The sequence below is a fragment of the Geotrypetes seraphini genome, chromosome 5, assembly GCF_902459505.1.
Source record: "Geotrypetes seraphini chromosome 5, aGeoSer1.1, whole genome shotgun sequence".
Lineage (NCBI taxonomy): Eukaryota > Metazoa > Chordata > Amphibia > Gymnophiona > Dermophiidae > Geotrypetes > Geotrypetes seraphini.
In genome coordinates this window covers 195,933,088-195,948,744 of record NC_047088.1, presented here as the reverse complement: position 1 = coordinate 195,948,744, position 15,657 = coordinate 195,933,088, and the positions used below count along the sequence as shown (strand labels likewise).

At 40.2% G+C, this 15,657-nt stretch overlaps 1 protein-coding gene across 4 annotated transcripts in view; it reads left to right on the top strand.

The window, feature by feature from the left end:
• The window catches only part of HOXD3 (homeobox D3), a 103,212-nt gene that overhangs the window by 48,120 nt on the left and 39,435 nt on the right, over positions 1–15,657 (top strand). The window lies entirely within an intron of this gene.

The window sequence follows — 15,657 nt, the reverse complement described above, 5'->3', positions numbered from 1 at the left end:
ACTTTTGTGAAAGAGGGGGAGGGTAGGTGCCAGTTTGCAGAAACAAAACTCTACGTTTTGACATTGTTTGAGATCATTGGTTGAACCAAATCCACGTCATTCTCTTCTTGATTGGGTTGAGAACTTTTCGGCATTCCTGTAGCTTAGTCACCACTTTCTTAGTCACCAAATGCCTATTGGAGTGCCCTTAGAATCATAAAGTTGTACTCTGTTTTAACAACCAATGAAGGTCTCAAAAACATTTTGGGCTCTTTTTACTAAGGTGCGTTAGGGCCTTAATGCGCGGAACGTTGCACGCTAAATTGCCATGCGTGCTAGACCTTAATGCCAGCATTGAGCTGGTGTTATTCTAGAAGCGTACCGTGTGGTTTAGCTTGCGGTAATTTTGTGCGTGAGCTAAAAACGCATGCGCACCTTAGTAAAAGGAGCCCTTTGTGTCACAAATAGAGTTGGAGTGAAGGAAAATATCCACTTAGGTATGAATTATTTTGTTTTATGCAGGTAGGTGATGCCATTTCTTTGTTTTGTCTCTAGGTTACTAAAAAATATTTAAATAAGTGTATTTATTTTGGATTCAGCTCACACCTCTTTTCAGTAGTAGCTCAATATATGGTTTGGTCAGGTACACTAGATATTTCTCTATCCCCAGAGGGCTTATTTATACCTAGTTTGTAGCTGATGCAATGGAGAGTTAAGTGGCTTGCCCAAGGTCACAAGAAGCAGCAGCGTGATTTAAAAAAAAAAAGATTTGGACAAACTGGTTTTAAAAAAGGTTTGGACGACTTCCTTGAGGAAAAGTCCATAAATTGCTGTTGAGACAGACATCTTCCGGAGGCTGTTATAGGGGGAAACACCCTCCAGGGATTCAAGACAAAATTAGACAAGTTCCTGCTGAACCAGAACGTACGCAGGCAAGGCTAGATTCAGGGCACTGGTCTTTAACCTAAGGGCCACTGAGTGAGCGGACTGCTGGGCACGATAGACCACTGGTCTGACCCAGCAGCGGCAATCCTTATGTTCTTATGGGAGAAGCCACTGCTTGCCCTGGATTGGTGGCATGGACTACTGCTACTATTTGGGTTTTTATCAGGCACTTGTGACTTGGATTGGCCTCCGTGAAGACGGGTTACTGGACTAGATGGACCATTGGTTTGACCCAGTATGGCTATTCTTGTTTTCTTATGATTTGAACCATGCTTCCCTAATTATCAGCCTAGTGCTCTATTAGGCTCCTCCTCCAAGATCCATCATACCAATGGTGTATAAAAGCTTACCATCCTGTCTTTCATAGATCCAAATAAGAAATTATTTCTCGATTGTTCATTCAAGAAATAAGCAGTGTAGACCTTTAAGTTTGTTTGGCTAATATTTATTTATGGAACTGTCTTTCAGAAATATATCCTAACCTCTTTTTTTTGTTAATAAGCTGTTCTATTAGACTTGGCTAGGTTATTGACAACATACATTTTTTTAAATAAATAAAGGGCCTTTTTTTAAAAATAAATTGCAGTAAAATCTGGGCTTAATGCATTTTAAAATGGCACTTTCCTACATGTTAAACCTATATATAATGTGGTACATTCAGGAAATTCCACAGTACCGAAACCATCCTTCTCAACATCAATGACTGCTGGAAACTCATGGACAAGGGTAATGATGTCCTTCTGGTGCTGCTGGATCTCAGCATGGTGTTCGACACTGTTGACCATCTTCTCCTCATTGAATGGCTCTCTGATATCAGAATCCGAGGCACTGCTCTAAAATGGTTCACCTCCTTTCTGAATAATAGATCCCAATGCATTCAGCTCAACAATGCACTATCAAAACCAAAACCAATCAATTCTGCAGGGGGCTCTGCCATCCCCCATATTATTCAGTCTCTACATTAGATACCCATCCTAGACATAGCCTGCAGATATCAAATACGGATGCACTCCTTCGTGGATGACATACAACTGTACCTACCACTAGGAGAAACCCATGACACCCAGACTGCAAAACTCCTAAACTGCCTCTTGGAAATCAGAAACTGGATGTCTGTCAACAAATTACAACTAAACACCTCCAAGACAGAACTCCTTTGGATCCGCTGCACTGGGATTTGACTACCATAACTGCGAAAGACCAAGCACACAGCCTAGGAATACTCCTTGACAGCAACCTATCGCTTTCCAACCATATCTCTCAGGTGGTATTGTCATCATTTTACTACCTGCGACAACTCCAAAAAATAAGAAACTAGTTTTCAGAGTCTGACTTTACCCAACTACTCTATGTCTTAGTACTCTCCTGCATGGATTACTGCAATGCACTATTCAACGGTCTAATGGCAAAGAACATACGACATCTCAAGCATATACAAAACATGGCACTCAGACTTTTTAAAAATCTCCATGCCCGTAACTCTGTCTTCCAGGCTCTATCATCAGCCCATTGGCTGCCCATAGCCAAACGTGTTTTCAAGGGCCAGATGCTAGCATTCAAATCTTTGCATGACATGGCACCGGGCTACATGACGGACAAGCTTCCTCTATATGTGCTGAACAGGTCTTTCCGCTCCCAGGATAAAATATGCCTCAAAACGCCCCCTGGCCGTGCCCTACAACTGCAAACCACCAAATGTCGTTCCTACTCAGATCCATTGAAGGACTCCTCAACTTTAAGAAATCAATAAAAATATACCTCTTCACCTAACACCCCTGCCCATGACTAATGATTACAAAGAAATGTATATTGATACTAGATCTCGGTATGTGTCACATTAAGATATAAACTTGAATTGAAAAATCTTCCACAGTAACTATGGAAAATTTAACCTGTAAATTGTACATTATGCATATTGGTATTAGATCACTATTGTGTGTCAAGTTAGAATAATAACTTATATTGAAAAAAACATGCGCTCTAAGGATAACTATGACAAATTGAAACCTATAAACTGTATAGTGGTATTAGATCCCTAGTATGTATAGGATAAATACTTGTATTGTAAACTTATACTGTAATTATGTAAACTGTATTTTATTTATGTTTATGCTGTTACCCATTCTGAGCTCTTTGGGGAAAACTGGATAGAAAATGAATTAAATAAATACATACATTCTAGGGCTTTCTTTTCTATTTGCAGGTTACGTATATCCTAATAGGAACATTAGCAAGTGGTATCTGCAAAAAATTAATGTTGGAGTACTTCCACCTCCTATTTATGAGGTGTTATAACCTGGGTTCTGTAAACTGGTGGCTAAATTGGCAAGCACTGACTGCGTGTTGATCACACTTAGGTGCCGTTAACAGAATAGGGCTACTGGTGCCTAAGAAAAAACTTAGGGGCTAGTAATGTAAGCCAGGATTTTAAAGGCCTACATTATTGGAGCCTAAGCTTTTTAGAGAATTGGGCCTAGTGGCCTCTAAGGTCATCTCTGCCCCAACCATGCTTACCTTGACCTTAGGTATTGCTAGAAGCTACGCTGTAAATGCAATTATGGCGCCTGTCTTAGAAGGCACCTAACGTCACCTACTGTTTTAAATGAGTTTTTAATTGGTTTTAAACGACACTGTCAATTACTGCACAGATTGAAAACAAGTAAAGCAATTAAGTAGGTGCCAGTAGGTGCGATCGGGGTCCCTACATGTGCCTAACTTACAGCACCATTTATAGAATATGGCCCTAAGTGCTCCCACATTAATTCTGTATTATCTAATAAGAACATGCAAGTAGGATAATGCAGGAATGCCAGCTCTCTGCCCATGACATACCCTCTCCCAACAATATTTATAGAAAACTAGTAATTCATGTTTACAGCATCATAACTGGCAAAATACTGCAAAATACTTTCTTTTTCTGTGGTAGCCTATTGGTGCCTACTAACTACACATTAGGGGGCTTATAATCGAAATGGAAATATGACTAGAAACCAGCCTAAATTGGCACTTGGACGATCAGTAAGACAAGTCGTCCAAGTGCCGATAATCAAACCTTATCTAAAAATGACTTAGGCCTTTTCAGCGCTGCTGTATGACCAGAGCTAAAAAGGGTGTTTTAAGAGGAGTGGTGAGGGCGAGATTTGGGCGGGACGTGGGCTCATCTAAACTTAGTCGTACTACAAGTAAAACTGAAAGCTTAACGAGGCTGCCTGGACGGAACTTGTATGTTGTGACTTAGTCCATGTAAAACCAGGTCTAAGTGCCAAAAAGGTAGCCAAAGTGACCAGATAAGCACTGCAGACACAAAGTACAGACCCCCACATACAGACCCCCATTGATCACTGACCCCCCAACACCTTAAAAATTGGAATAAAAATATGCATACCTGCCTCCAGAACATCAGCACCTGGCATAGCAAAGCCTAGTAGAGCAGCACAGAGGTGGCTTAAGTAGTGGGGGTGGGCCAGTGAACCATAGAGAGGAGGACCCAGGCCCATAAGCCACTCTAACCACTGTATTTATGGTAGAACATGTGTACCCCCAACCCTACTGTACTGCTCTATAGATGCCACTTGCAGCCATGAGGACTATTGGGGTGGTAGACAGGTGGGTCTAGTAGGTTTTGGGGGTGTTTTGGGGGGCTCACCCTGACCTATAAGGGAGTTATGGTGAGATGTTTATGTGGCACCCTTTTTGTGAAGTTCGCAGCAGTGCCCTGTAAGGTGCCCCAGTACTCTGTTGCCATGTCTAGGTGTCCAGTCCATTGCTTTGCTGGCCCCTCCCATGTCCAAAATGTCCTTTTCTAAGCATTTTTGACTTGGACGAATTTTTGGATGAGAATGGGGTATAAAGATAGACGACTTAGCGGTCTGGGTGATCAAATAGCTAGAAGTACAGTTCGACAACTCTCAGAAAAAAACAAAATATTTTAGATGTATTTTTCGAGAATGAACTTTAGACACTGCCGACTTTGGGTGACTAGTGACTTAGGCCCAAAACGAACTTAGACGTTTCTTATGATTATGCATGGCCTTAATGCCCTTCAGTAAAAGAGCCCCTAAATTATCCAGCAGTAAACTCTTTAATTTGATTTAAGATCTGCTACCAATTAGATTCAAGAAAAGTGCCTTAGTAGTATTGTTTGATAACATAACTATTTGTTCACTATTATTTGTTCTATTCCTCATATTCGCTGGCTTTTCCTAAGTGTCCTTAGAGCATTTTACCATGAGCATCAGAGTATTTACCTCTCTGGCCCATGGTAAAATGCTTTAACGATACTTATGGCTTCTTTTACAAAGCCGTGCTAGTGGCTGCGCTGCGCTAACAGCCCTGAAACCCACAGAGATTTAAAGGGCTTCAGGGCTGTTGCCATGCGGCTTTGTAAAATAGGCCGTTAGTAAAAGGAGCCCATAGTAATAAACCTTTATCATGTCCCCTCTCAGTCTTCTTCAAGCTGAAGTGCCCTTTAGATGCATACATTTTGGGCTATTTCCGTACCTATAGTAAGTGCAAAATTTTGTTAATTTATCTGCTCACCTGAATTTAGAAATTGTGCACTTAGACTGAACAAATATCTGATATATATATATATATATATATACATATATATATATATATATATATGCCACTTTATCAATTACTCAAACACTTTAAAGTTATTTTTACTAATTTTGTCCATTGAGAAAATATTGTTTATATGGTGTCTTTTCTGTTTTAATTTTTACTACCTGTGGGGTTGTTTTTTGTTGTTATTTTTGTGACAGCTTCTGTGAAACGTTTTTGCAGAGGACTCTTTCAAGTTTTGCCCTGCTAAAGGATTTGCTCTGGCTCCATTTGCTTTATGAAAAGCTGCTAAATTTTTTTTTACCATTTTTATTAGCATTAAAAAGTATTAAGGGGAGATGTGAAGCCATAACTTACATAGGGAACCAGCAATGGAATATTCAAGTCAGGGCATTCACAATTGCCAACTAATTTCACAAAAGATCTGCTAACATGGCACCTTTTGTAAAATATCTGTCAGGATGTGCAGGAATGGTACCTATAGTGCAGTGTCCCAAACTCAAACCCTTTGCAGGGCCACATTTGGGATTTGTAGGTACTAGGAAGGCCTCAGAAAAAATAGTTAATATCTTATTAAAGAAATGACAATTTTTTTAAAAAAAATTCTTTATTGATTTTCAAAACTTATAAAAAGTGCAAACAAATATACATTCAGATATATCGAATAACAGCACTTGGATTCTTACAAACAATGAAACAAATTACCCTATTCCCTCCCTTGTGGCTAAGTCTTAATAATAATATTATAATTTATAGCTAAAGAGACATATGATCAAAAAACTGTTTTATTTTACTTTTGTGATTATGATAAACATACCGGGGGGGGGCCCTCAAAATAGTACCTGGTGGGCCGCATATGGCCACCGGACCGTGAGTTTGAGACCACTGCTATAGAGGGAGCAACTATTTTACAAGAAAACTTGTTTAAAAAAGAGTGGCATCACTTGGTTGCTTGTATATGTCAGGAACAAACAAACCAAAACTGCAGATATGTACAACGATGTAGGCAAAATTTATTGTGACAACCAAAATATATTTTAAAACCTTTTTACCAAACAAGGGACCCAACACGGTCCGTGTTTCGGACATCCTTCATCAGGGGTCCATGGTAGAAAAGGGAAAAAGCATATGTCACAAAAAATGTTGAAAAATACAGTAAAAATAAACAGATGGTGTGTCTCGCCGAGAGTCACTATATATGGTAAAAATCTCGCTTGTATATGTCAGCATTGGCTCTTAAAATTCAATTGTTCACTTTTGGGGTAATTTTTTAAAAAGACAAAACGTTAAGTCCTAAATAACTCTTATGAAACCCTGACCCAATCAAGCAGGAAAAGTGTAGGGATGGTCTAATAGGAGGGGCTGCTGAAAAGTTCTCAGCCCAATCAACAGTCTCCATTGAGGGCTATACACTTAGGGCTCCTTTTACTAAGCTTTGATAGAGGTTTTAGCGCTTAGCGCACGCAGAATTGCCGCATGCGCTAGACGCTAAAGCCAGCATTAAGCTGGCATTAGTTCTAGCCGCATAGTGTGGGTTTAGGGCGCGTGGCAATTCTGTGTGCACTAAAAACGCTATCGCAGCTTAGTAAAAGGAGCCCTTAGTCCAGTGATTTTCTACTTTTTTCATTCCGTATTTTTCCAATGGAAATGTGGAAAATCATTTGACTTAGGCCCTCTTCTATCAAACTGCTATAGTTTTTAGCACGGGAAGCCGCACTGAATGGCCTGTGCTGCTCCTGATGCTCACTGAGTTCCTATGAGCATTGGGAGCAGCGCGGGCCATTCAGTATAGCTCCCCGCGCTAAAAACTGCTATCGCAGTTTGATAAAAGAGGGCCTAAGTGTAAAACCCTCAGTGGAGACTGCCCCAACTTTATTCGTTAGACTGAGAACTTTTCAGAGGCCTAGATTCTCATAAAGGCACATTAAGAACTAATGGGCCGCTGTCATAGCTGTTATAGTGAGCCATTCTCCAAAAATGCTCATGCAAATGAGGTTGGTGGAGAGTAGCGAAGATATGCTAAATTTGTATATGTCTTGTGCTGGTGATAGCGATGGGCACATGCTCAGAAAAAACAACCCCCACCCCCACCCCATACACAACAACAAATTGAGCCGCTGAAATCAAGCAACCCTCCAACTGACAGAGGGAGAGATGACCACTCCCTCCCTCACAGCCAAGCAAGAGACACCCTAACACCCCCTCAGCAGCTAATAGGTATTTGAGTATGAAAGTGGCAACTAAGCTACAGGAATGCTGAAAAGTTCTCAACCCAATCAAGAGAGTGGGCGAGATGCCCACTCTCTTCCATCACCATGCAACCCCTCCCCCTGTGCCTCCGACAATCCACACCCTCTCCCCCTTACCTTCCTTAGATGGTTGGCCGTAGGGATGCCTACTCCTTCCAGACATCAGGCCCGTCTATTCAAAATGGCGGGCCTTCCCCACCCATGCACTGGGGAGGGGCCTAAGGCTCTGATTGGCCCAGGTTGTTTAAGGCCTCTCCTATGGGAGGGGTCTTAGGCGTCTGGACCAATCAGAGCCTTAGGCTCCTTCCTGGTATATTTGGGAGAAGCCTAAGGTTCTAATTGACTCAGGTCATTTAAAGCCCCTCCTATGGATGGAGCATTAGGTGCCTGGGCCAATCAGAGCCTTAGGTTCCTTCCTGGTGCAGCCATTTCAAAGAGATGGCCTGTTGGCCGGAGGGAGTAGGCATCCCTCCGGCGAACCATCTAAGTAAGGTAAGGGGGAAAGGGTGAGGGTGAGGGTGAGAGTGAGGTTGTCAAAGGCATGAGGGGTGGGGGTTTGCATGGTGGCAGGAGAGAGTGGGCTCCTCTCCTGCTTTGTGTGTGTATGATTATTAGTGTTGGCGACGTAGCAGGAGAGAGTGGGCATCTCTCCTGTCAATCTTCAATTTGGTTTTTTTTTGTTGTTTTTTTAAATAATTATTTTAATTTGTATTGGGGGGAGGGTCTGAACTGTCAAATCTTACCTTTTTGTCAGTGCCTGAGCCAATCAGTGCTCAGACACTGATCAGAAGATAAGGCAACAATAGCTCAGACCTGTCGATAAATTTTGGCTGCAAATGTGGCACAACGAGGTTAGAGAATCAGCAACTTTAAAGAATTGCTCAGAGTGATCATTTTAATATTAATGACCTCATTGTATTACATTTGCATGGCAGTATCGGAGACTGCTAGAAAACTTGGAAAATGCCTCGTTAATGAAACCTCGTATTGATTATCTGATGCAAAATACATGCATACTAAATCTGCTGGAACTGGTTTAGTAAGCACGTTAAAGGCATGTTTTAGTTTTGAGAATCTGCCCCTGAGAAACAAGAAAGCCAGGACCTAAATCCCACTGACATCTTTTTAACATTTTTATAAATGATATTGCTGAAGGGTTATTGGGTAAAATTTGCCTCTTTGCAGATGATACCAAAATGTGCAATAGAGTAGACATGCCGGATGGTGTGAATAACATGAAGAAGGACCTGGCAAAGTTTGAAGAATGGTCTGAAATTTGGCAGCTAAAATTTAATGCTAAGAAATCCAAGGTCAGGCATTTGGGCTGCAAAAACCTAGGGAACGGTACAGTTTAAGGGGTGAAGAACTTATGTGCACGACAGAAGAGCGGGACTTGGGTGTGATTGTATGTGATGATCTTAAGGTGGCCAAACAGGTTGAAAAGGTGACGGCGAAAGCTAGAAGGATGCTAGGTTGCATAGGGAGAGGTATGGCCAGTAGGAAACCTCATTTAGAATATTGTGTACGATTCTGGAGGCTGCACCTTCAAAAAGATACGAAAAGGATGGAGTCAGTCCAGAGAAAGGCTACTAAAATGGTATGTGGTCTTCATCATAAGGCATATGGGGACAGACTTAAAGATCTCAAACTGTATACTTTGGAGGAAAGGCGGGGGAGGGGAGATGTGATAGAGATGTTTAAATACCTATGTAATGTATATGTGCATGAGTCAAGTCTCTTTCATGTGAATGGAAACTGCAATGAGAGGGCATAGGATGAAGTTAAGAGGTGATAGGCTCCAGAGTAATCTGAGGAAATACTTTTTTACAGAAAGGGTGGTAGATGCATGGAACAGTCTTCCAGAAAATTTGGTGGAGGCAGAGACTGTGTCTGAATTTAAAAGGGCTTGGGATAGGCCTATGGGATCTCTCGGAGAGAGAAAGAGATAATGGTTACTGTGGATGGGCAGACTAGATGGGCTATTTGGCCTTTATCTGCCATCATGTTTCTATGTTTCTGTGTAAACTTGGACCCTCCATTGTCTCAGATACAAACTTAGATTTGTAAGTCATCCAGGAAGATGAAGATAGGTACCATACTTGAATGTAACTTAAGGTCCTACTGAAAAAGGCAAGAGCTAAATCCAAAACTGTCCCCTCCTCCCCCCACTTATGTATGTTTTGGAGGAAGTGTAAAGTCAAAGGGAGATTTAAAAATAAATAGGTGCTGTATTTTACAAAATTACATTACATTACATTAGAGATTTGTATTCCGCCTTTACCTTGCGTTTCAAGGTGGATTACAAAAGAGTTATAGAAGGTGGGTTACAAAGGAAGGTCTCTGGTCATTTCCACTGAAGATAAAGAGTAGATCAGGTAGTTTCAGGGAGTCGGGAAGTTGGTGGGAAGAAGAAAGGAACTTGTGGTATTAAGACTTTTTCAGGGATTTCTTGAAGAGCATAGTCTTTATTTCTTTTCTGAATATCTTGTAGTCTGAGATCGTTATCAGTAGATTGGAGATTTGGTTGTCTAGTTTTGCTGCTTGAGTGGCTAGGAGGCCATCATATAGTTTTTTCCCTTTAACTTCTTTGATTGGAGTGTGAGTTTTCTTATGCCTGGTTGAGGTAGTTTGGATGAGGCAGTTGTTCAGAAAGGTTGGGCTGTCTCCGTTTATATTTTTAAATAGTATACAGTAGAATTTAAATAGTATTATTTCTGGAATTGGAAGCCGATGTGAGTTGAGGTACGCCTCTATAATGTGGTTGTGTTTCCTTAATGAGTAGACGAGTCTCAGAGCTGTGTTTTGAATTATTTGTAATTGGGGAAACACATCATTTTTTTGGATCTCCCAAACCATACCCAGGGTATTTACACTTCTTAAGAGTAGCCTGTATGTGTCAATAGTTGTACTCATGCATGCTACACAGCTTTTCTAAAATGAACTCCTTAACCTGATTGTTAGAGGCAGTTTCCATGCCTTAACTTTAATAAGCTACATAAGGTAGATTCCAATGTAAAGAAGCAGATAAAGGTGGAATTGTTTACATTTCAAAGATACAGGTATGATGTATGTTTGGAGTTTGGAGGGTGCCCACGAATTTTAATTAGAAAATCTACATTACCCATTACATAGGAGGGGGTGCTGAAAAGTTCTCAGCCCAACCAACCAACTTCCTAAATTCTGAGCGTTATTTTGCTACTGTAGCTGAAAATATTGTTATCTTATTTTGTTAAGTGCCAATATGCAGAAATGAAATCCTGCTTTTGAGATTATTTCAGATCATTGATTGAACCATATCCACCTCATTCTCTTATTGGTAGGGCTGAGGACTTTCAGCACAATATGACATAGCTGTTAACCTAATCTTTTTTTATTTTTTTGAAGAACAGGGGTCAAATGTTTCTCTATTTAAATTACATTCTAATGCATTACATTTTGCAAATCTAAATGGAATGAAAAGCCTAATCAGGCAATATAGATATAATAAGCATATTTGGTGGAAGACACTATTTTAAATTATTTTACTCTTCAACAAAAATGTGCTTTTTATCCTTTAATTCATTGAAGGAAATATTCAAGATTTTCTTCCAAGATATATTCAATCTATCAATTTATAAAGATAAAGATAGTTTTCAATAATTGTATTTGATTGCATTTTTATTTTTTACTTAATCGGTATTTCAGGAAGATATTGTCCAGTTTCCAAGGCTATACTCAAATGAATTTACCCATATTGAAAATAATTCAATTTTATTTTGCTGCTTACCGGAAATATTTTTATTAGGAAAAACTCAGTAGCTCTGTGAACATTGTAACCTTTCTTTCTAGGTCTGCTTTGAATTCTGAGTCAGCTTTTAAATTCCAGCTGTGATAATGTGCACTGCACAAGAGGGTGCTGAAAAGTTCTCAGCCCAACCAACCAACTTCCTAAATTCTGAGTCTTATTTTTGCCACTGTAGCTGAAAAGAGCATTATCTTATTTCCTTGGCAGAAACGAAATTTTGTGTTTTGAAACTGTTTCAGATCATTGATGGAACCCTATCCACATCATTCTCTTCTTGGTTGGACTGAGAACTTTTCAGCACCCCTTCCTAATTTACTGTTCAGTCAGAGTGAAGTAAATCAACAACAATAAGCTGAATTTGTCATTTAGAAGCAATAAGCTGTTAAATCTATGCTCTTAAAAAAATATAATTATCACTGTTTGTTTAAATTGTGTGAGGTTGATTTTATGGTTCTGATGACTCACAACAGTAGCAGATTCTAAAAAAAATATGGCATGTAATATTCTGCTTTGTTATGGAAAATATGTATTTCAGACCCCTTGTCCATTAGAAGGCGCTGTAGGACAAGTCTCACCGCCTGAGAGTTCTATAGGCTTTCTTCTATTAGTATCGGAGGAAATCGAAACCTCTTGTGATTCCTACTTTTACGTCTAAATGTTATTAGTATGAGGAGTTGGAGAAATGTCAAGTGTATTGTTCACTAATATCCGTTCCCTGTCAACTTTTCTAGGGGCAATAAACAAACAAAAAAAACCCCCATCACAACCTATTTAAGGTCTGCTTGCATTGCAATGCTTAGGTGAGGCGGTATGTCTCTTTCTGAAGTAGTTAAGTAATGTTAAGAAAAAAAATCCTTCATTTTTAGTAATTACATCACTCCCACTTGTTCCTGTTCACAAGCACAGACAAGGAAGCTACCAAATGGCAAATGCTGAAACTTCATGCTGTTGGCATAATAATACATTTTGCATAATCTTGAATTCACCATTATCTAGATATCTACAGGATATCTATCCTAGACAAGGAAAGTAAATGCACCAATAAGAAATACCTAGACATTTTGAGACAGTAAGGACTATTTGTAGCTGTGAATCACTGTTTGACCTATATATTAACCTAATATTGTATAGTTCTGACAAATAGGAATTTTATGAAGTTCCACTTCCATCAAGGTAACTGATTGCTTTTAGTGGACTGGATAAAGAAAAAGGCTGTTGCAATAATAACAATCATGCCAACAGTCAGTGGAGTTTACTATGCAGTCTTCAGGGCCTCCTGAGATGCCCAGAGAAGGGACCAATGAGACCTCAACAACCAACTAGGAGGTGTGGCCTAGTGGTTAGAGCTGCTGATTCAGCACCTTGAGGTTGTGAGTTCAATCCCAGCCTCCTCCCTGTGATTCTGGGCAAGTCACCAAACCCTCCATTGCCCCGGATACAGTTACCCCCCCCCTTCTTTTACTAATGCGTAGCGTGGGTTTTAGCGCTGGCAGCGCCGGTAATTGCTCTGATGCTCACAGGAATTCTATGCAGTTATTGCCGCTGCTGGCGCTAAAACCTGCGCTACGCCTTAGTAAAGGAGCGGGGTTAGATTGTGAGCCTGCCGCCACCGCTGCCGGCGCTAAAACCCGCGCTACACGTTAGTAAAGGAGGGGCTTCGATTGTGAGCCTACCACAGATAGGGAAAATACTTAAAAGTACCTCACTATTATTCAATGTATTGCAAACTGCTTCCAGTGAATCTCTTCATTAAAAGGCAGTTCATTAAATCCAAATAAATAAATGTACAATAACATCTAGGAATGATTTATTTTACTTGAATCAATAAGCTACAGAATTATTGTAAAGTAAATATTTTTCAGATGCTTCTTACAACTTTAAGGGAAAGTTTACTAAAGTACACTACTATATTAGCTGCACTAACACTATTAATGCACTAACACTATTAATGCACTAACACTATTAATGCAGTAGGCCTTACTGCATAAAATCAGACCTGCAGTGAATAACTGCTAATGCTCCTTGTGACCCTGGGCAAGTCACTTAATCCCCCCATTGCCCCAGGTACATTAGATATAGAGTGTGAGCCCACGGGGACATACAGGGAGAAATGCTCGAGTACCTGAATGTAAACCATTTAGAATATAAGTGGTATATAAATACTAAAAATAAATAATGTCAGTGCAGTAGTGTCTTTTAGCAAATCTCAGTTTTCAATAATCAGGATGGGAGTTGGAGGAGGTTGCACAACCAGGCAATTTCCTTGGGCCCAAATGCATATTTAAAGTTGAAGGAGACATAGGGCTCCTTTTACTAAGCTGCGGTAGTGGTTTTAGCGCATGCTAAATTGCCACGCGCGCCACCTGCTAACACCTCCCTTGAGCTGGCGTTAATTTCCTCATGTAGCGCGGGGGTTAGCGCACGCTAAAAACGCTACTGCAGCTTAGTAAAAGGAGCCCATAGCTTACAAGAGGGCTTTTATGGCCCACTCCCCAATTTCGGCGCTGGGCCCCAGCATGGCTAACAGGAGTTCCGCACATCATCTAGAGCAGGGATCTCAAAGTCCCTCCATGAGGGCCGCAATCAAGTCGGGTTTTCAGGATTTCCCCAATGACTATGCATTGAAAGCGGTGCATGCACATAGGTCTCATGCATATTCAGTGGGGAAATCCTGAAAACCCGACTGGATTGCGGCCCACAAGAGCGGGACTTTGAGACCCCTGATCTAGAGGTACAGATTCTAGATCTATGAGGGACCGCTGAAAATTTCTCAGCCCAACCAACAAAGCTGGGGTAGTCTCCATCCAGGGCTATACACTTAGGGCTCCTTTTACAAAGCCGCGTTAGCGGCTTTATTGCACGCACATTTTTAGCGTGCAAAATCTACCGCCTGCTCAAGAGGAGGCAGTAGTGGCTAGCGCGGCCGGCAAATTAGCATGCGCTATTATGCGCATTAAACCGCTAACGCAGCTTTGTAAAAGGAGCCCTTAGTCCAGTAATTTTCAACGTTTTTCGTTCGGTCGTAAAAATACAGAATGAAAAAAGTGGAAAATTGCTGGACTAGGGGCCTCTTCTATCAAAGTGCCCTAGCAGTTTTTAGCGCAGAGAGCCGTGCTGAATGGCCCGTGTTGCTCCCAACGCTCATAGGAACTCTAGGGGTGTCAGGAGCAGTGTGAGCCATTCAGCGCAGCTCACTGCGCTACAAACTGCCAACACACTTTGATAGAAGAGGCCCTAAGTGTATAGCCCTCCATGGAGACTGCCCCAACTTTGTTGTTTGAGCTGAGAACTTTCCAGTGGCCTTTGGTAGTTATATCTGACCAGTGTTTGTATAAACAAAGCATCTTACAGGTTCATCATTTGTGCTTTCTTTCATTCTGTCTATGAATAACCATTGACAAGAGCCGTTTGGAAACAACGTTTGGCATGCCAGCTACTTAACACTGTGTTGACAGCAGCACCATAACAGGGAGAAAGAAACAGAAAAGAGAGAAATGTAAACACAATTATTATGTGGAGGTGTAATTTACTTACAATTATGTGTTTCATGCTAAATAATATAAGTCATATAAGATGACTTCCGATAGTATGCAGAGATCAATAATTTTAAAATTCAAATCTCTTTTTGACAGAGTTCTTCATCCAAGGCAAATTTAAACAGGCAGAATACAATCTATGCTTCAATGCCTATTATAATTCCATGCATTATGTTTAGATAATACATTTTTATCACTCTTTAATTTACTAAAGCATTTAAATTAAACATTACCTGAAAAATAATTGCCACATTTGCATGTCTTAATATTTCTATACAACAAAGTGTGTGTGTGTGTGTGTGTGTGTGAGAGAGAGAGAGAGAGAGAAAGAGAGATTTATCAGACACAAAGATTTAATATTCAGTGTTCAATATATACACAAGCATTTATTTGCTTTTTTTTACATATATAAACTGTAATGATATCAAGAGTAGGCTAATTTGTTGTAATTTTATTACAGCAAAAAAAATGTTCTTTCTTTCTTGTATCCTTTTTATGTTTGCATATGATCAAACAATACATTTGCTGATTTCAATCTCAGTTTTATTTTATTTTTTAATTCAAATACATAGAAATGTTAATTTAATGGATTGTTCTT